This window comes from Chrysochloris asiatica, unplaced genomic scaffold (genome assembly GCF_000296735.1).
Source record: "Chrysochloris asiatica unplaced genomic scaffold, ChrAsi1.0 scaffold00683, whole genome shotgun sequence".
NCBI classification, from domain to species: Eukaryota; Metazoa; Chordata; class Mammalia; order Afrosoricida; family Chrysochloridae; genus Chrysochloris; species Chrysochloris asiatica.
Genome location: NW_006409201.1, coordinates 167,645 through 173,379, shown reverse-complemented (window position 1 = coordinate 173,379; position 5,735 = coordinate 167,645).

Sequence of the window (5,735 nt, the reverse complement as noted above, 5' to 3'; positions counted from 1 at the left end):
AGTCTGTCGCATTAACCCACAGCGCCACACCAGGACTCCATAGTTGACTGAAATTGTTGTTATTGTTAAGTGCCATCGAGTCTGTTCTCACTCAAAGTGACCCTGTATAGGGTTTCTGAGAGCAGTTGGAGAACTTGGATCAAACCCACCAGTCTGCTCCTGGAAACCCTATACAGCATCGCTATGAGTCCAAAAAGACACCCCGGAATTTAACAAAAGCAACAGTGTTAAAAGAGGGAAATTCATCATCATTTTATACTGAATAACTGTCAAATACAGAGAACTTGTATATTGAGGGTTAGACACTAGACTTAAAAGTTTGTTATAAGAAAAATGCAAATTGGTTTATAAGAAGGAAGACAATGTAAGAGTGCTGGTGGAATCAGTAATGAATATCACAAATTATGACTCAGTAACACCAAATCTATATTATTTATTGCAGAGTTTTTGGGGAAAGTATGCCTCATAGAAAGGAAAATTAGGTCTTAAATTTGTGTATGTATTTGCTGAGTTAATTAATTGTTCATCTGAAGAATAGCTTACTCATTCACTTTTCATATATTATCTTAGAGCAATTTTGAATTACAGAAAAATTTACAAAATTTACAGTTATTTTTAATGTCTCTATAGTTTAGCTTTTTCCAAAATGTCATGAAATTAATAAATGAATCATAATGTATACATATTTTTCAAACTGACTTTTGTCATATAGAAATATGCATTGAAAAAGTTTCTGTGTGTCTTTACATAGCTTGATAGTTCATTTACTTTTATTACTGAATAGTGTACCATAATTTGTTTATCCATTCACTTATTGAGGAAAATTTTGTTTGCTCTCAAAATCTTGCTGCTTCACTGAAAAAGTTTTTATTTTGTTTTTAAAGCATTTGCTTAAGTATAAAATTTTTGAAGTACCTTAAATAACTGAAATGGGAGTTTATCACCAATCAATAAATTGAGATAGATTGCCTAAACAGAAACATAATTATGAGTGGCTGCAGCTATACGTAAAAATAATTATCATTGTTATTATAGATCACATAGCAAAAAAAAAATTAGTAGTAATTAATTAAAAACATTATGATGGTATAGAAAAAATTAACAATTAAACATATCAACAAGATAACAGCAAAAATTAGGGTGCTATTGTTGAATCTACTTAGATGCAAACAAATACCTCATGTGACTAGATATGTAGGTTTGAAGGCTTAGTGTCATGGTTTTGTGTGTCTAACAGTATTTGACCTAACTTTGTTTTTAGATTATTTAGTTTACCATCCTTCCTGTCCTCCAAGGTCAATGCATAGTGTTAGGCCCTTAAAAAAGTGTGAGGGGCCATCCAAAATATCACAGTTACTCTCAATTTGCCTTTATCAGAAGTGATAGAAAGAGTCCCAGAAAATAAAGAAGGAACTAGACTCTGAGGATTACTGTCTCCTTTCACATTAAAAAAAAAAAAAAATCTGGATGATACTAGGCTAGCATAACTGAACATTTTGATCAAGGACTACTCAGTGAATGAATTCTGTTCAAAAGGATGGGAATATGCATTGGAATCTGTTACTCTGAAGTTTTATTTAGAGCCTTGAAATGAAATTATCCCTGAATTCATCTTCAAACTAAGTAAGTGTTTAGCTGCTGTATTAACTAGAATATTCAACTTTGAGCACTGCATTTAAAATTAAAGAAATCAGTTTGAGGATTAAGATACACCTGACACAATTAATATTTTTAATTGCCTCATATGCATGTAAAAATAGGGCAATAAATAAGGAAGACAATAGAAGAATCAATGCATTTAAACTATGGTATTGGAGAAGGATAATAAAAGTACCATGGTTTGCAAGAACAAACAGGACTGTGTTGGAAGAATACACTCAGAAAGTCCCTTAGAAGCCAGGAAGACTTAGTCTCTCACACTTAGGACATGATATCAGGAGGGACCAGGGATCTATTTTCTGGAGCATCAGAAAAATAGAGGAAGACCCTCAAAGAGATTAATTAACATAGTGACAGTGTCAATGAGCTGAAATGTAACAACAGTTGTGAAGATGGCACAGGGCCAGGTATTGTTTCTTTCCATTGTGCATGGTGGCACTAACTTGGTAATACCTGTGATAACAAAATTAGATGATCAAACTGACAACAGTAACTTTAATGCATAGATGAGCAGTTTATGGGCTTCCTTTGAAAGTTACTGTTTTTCAGATAGGTGTCTTATATGTAAGTCCAAGTAATATCATAATTGTTGTTGTTAAGTGCCTTTGAATTAGTTCCAACGTATAATGATCCTGTACAGACTTTCTGAAACTTTAAATCTTCAAGGGCACATAAAGCGTCATGGAGTCGCTTGTGGGCTCAAACCGCTGATCTTGTGATTCACAGATCAGTGCTTATTGTATGGAGCCGTCTTACTCCCCACAATTACATATTCCAAATTCAAGTGAATTAAAAAATTAATATTTGGAAAAGAATTATTAAATTGGAAAAAAAATCATGCTAACAGGAAATGCATCATGGAAAGTATATGTACTTTATCTGAGTTTAGGATGTAGATTTAAAAAATTATTTTATTTTCAAAAGGGATAGAAAATGTGTATAAAAATAAGTTTGAACAAAATCCTATCTATGCATTAAGTACACATATTATTAAGAAATTATAATTTTAGGTGAGTTAAATATCAAATATTTATTTGCCTATTGAAAAAAAATCCCCTGGGTGGCTCAAAAGGGCTGTGCGTGGCTGCTGACTTAAAGATTTCTGTCTGGAACCCACTCCTTGGAAGAAAGTGAAAGAAATGGCTTGACAATATGCTTCTGTAAAGAGCACAGCAAAGAAAACTCTATGGAACAGTTCTATTAAGACCTGGGATCAGCACCAGTTCAAAACTACTTAAAGGTAAGACACAGCAACATCCACTAAAAAGTCAAATTAAGGCAGTAAGTCTTTTGTACAATTATTGTTTTACTAGGGGATTTGAGAAAGGCAATGTCAATGAAATTAGCCTGAATTGTTAGATTTTTCAGATACTGTGACCTAATATAATCTAAGTTTAAGACATCACCCCAAGGATACGAGTGAATTTTAATGCATATGTGAACAGTTTTTTTAAGACATATATTTGACAAGCAAAAACAAGTTTAGTGGTGTCTTTTAGCGAATATAGTTTGATAGATAATGACGATCTTTTTTTCTTTTAAATCACTTCATATACTTGAAAAATTACACCGGAGACTTTAAAAAACAATCTATGCCTCTACAGTAAAGAAAAAATGACCAGAAAAGTTTTGAAGTTCAATATATATGATTCAATTTGGGTAAAAAACACTCTCAAAAGTTGCACAGTCATTCTTGTTATTCAAACTCTTTTCAGAATTACATAAAGTTGAGTTGTGTAGACTATTTATAGCCAGTAGCAAAAGGAGAGTCTATTGCACAGCATTATCAGGGAAGGTTTGAATATGCAATTGCCTTTACTACAAAATATTTAGGAATGTACGATGGACACTTTCCAGAAAGTTAATAGAAGAGTAAGAAATGGTATTATTTTGGATAGTTTAGTTTCTCTGATTATCTTATCCTAAAATTAGTGAATTCAGCAGATTCTGAGATAATGAACTAAACTCATTATATCTATGTTCCAGTGGATTTTTCACTGAGTTTTGTTATATCTCAGTTATTGTTCTTACATCAATTGTGAATGTATTAACAGGTAGAAAACTAAGTGAACCCACAATACTCATTTGAGTCCAACTATGAGAAACATCAAGGAGCTCTGGTAGCATAGTGGTTACGAATCGGGCTGTGAAACGCAAGGTCAGCTGTTCCAAACTACCAGCTATTCCGTGGGAGAAAGATGAGGCTTTCTGCTCCCGTAAAGATTTACAGCCTCAGAAACTCTGTGCAAGGTCTCTGTGCATGAGTCAGAACCTACTCCACGGCACATAACAACAACAAATGAGAAACATCTCCTCTTTTTTTCTAATACAGGTAGCCCTGCTTTTAGAAAGATGGTTTTAGATCACTTCATGTTTACAAAAGACCTACATCATTGTATCTTTTGTTAGCCAAGAGAAATCTGAAGGGGATTTTTGTTTTTATGGAAAAAGGAGAAAAGAGGAATGCATTCAGTGCTTGTTTTGTAGTGAGTCATTAAAAAAGTAGTGTGCTCACTGAGCAGCAAGAAATGGCATCACAAGCTCCATCTCAGGAACTACAGTCAGTGTCTCAGCATCAAACTGCTATTGTTTTGAACTCTGTCTATGAACATTATTAATTAGAGTTATTTTATATTTTATGTGTTATTTGACATGATTTAGAAGATAATTTCTTAGGCTGAGAATGCTAAAATTTCTCACATGTAAATTAATGGTAATTGTTTCTTTGCTTTTTGTCATTTTTACTTGTTGTTAAGTGCCTTCAAGTCAGTTCTGACTCAAAGCAAACCTATACAGGATTTCTGAGGAGCAGAATGGCTGCTGAATTTGAACTGCCAACCTTTTGGTTCAAACTGAATTTGTGATACAGTGCATTATCCTACAATGACACACCTGGGATGTTTTTGTTTGTTTGTTTTCGGGGGTAGTGGGCGAGGAATACTCTAATTGCACATAGCAGGGTAAACCTGTAATCCCATGCCTAAATCTTCCCATTTTCACTTTATCTACGGAAAGTGTTTTGATTCTTCCTCTAATGCATTTGCAACAACATTTTTTCCCCCTTTTTCTTATGAATCCAGGAGCATTGTAACATATTAGCAGATATGGACAACCTTACCATCGTCACAGAATTCATCCTTATGGACATCTCAAGCTCTAGGGAGTTCAAAGTCTTACAGGGTCTTCTTTTCTTAGTGATTTATCTGGGATCCCTGGCTGGAAATCTTCTGACTATTACCATCATTGTGATAGACCCACATCTTCACTTTCCAATGTATTTCTTTATAGCCAATCTATCTTTCATAGATTTTTGCTATATTTCAGTTACTGTTCCTAAATCAATTGTGAATTCCTTATCAGGTAGTGAATTGATTTCTCTTCCAGCATGTGGTACCCAAATATTTCTGCTTCTTCTCTTGGGGGCCACAGAATTGGCATTTCTTGTAGTGATGTCCTATGATCGCTATGTTGCCATCTGTCACCCACTACACTATGGGCTCATTGTCACTCCACGTATGTGTGCCCAGGCAGCAGGGGGATCCTGGATCAGTGGGCTCATCTATTCAGCAATGCATACAATTAGTATATTCAGACTTCCCTTCACAGAGTCCAATGTGGTCCATCAATTTTTCTGTGACATTGCTCAAATTTTGATAATTTCATCCTCAGATGTGCAGTTTTCTGAGTCTGTTCTCATTGCTATAAGTTCAAATATACTTTTAGTATGTTTTGTCTTTTTGTTTACATCATATGTTAATATATTTTCAACTGTGCTTAAGATGCGTTCTGTGGAAGCCCGTAACAAAGCTTTAATCACCTGTGCCCCACAGCTAGCGATTGTCATTCTATTTATAATTTCTGTGTTGACTGCTGTCTTAGGTCCCCTCTCAAATAAGGCATCTCTTAAAAATCTTCTCATTGCCATGTTCTACACCATGGTTCCACCATTTACAAACCCCATCATTTTCAGTTTGCGGAACAGGGAGATTAACATCGCTTTCAGAAGAATATTCAATAGATATTTTGACTTCTCAAATAGACATTGCCTTGGCTAAATATATATATATATATATATA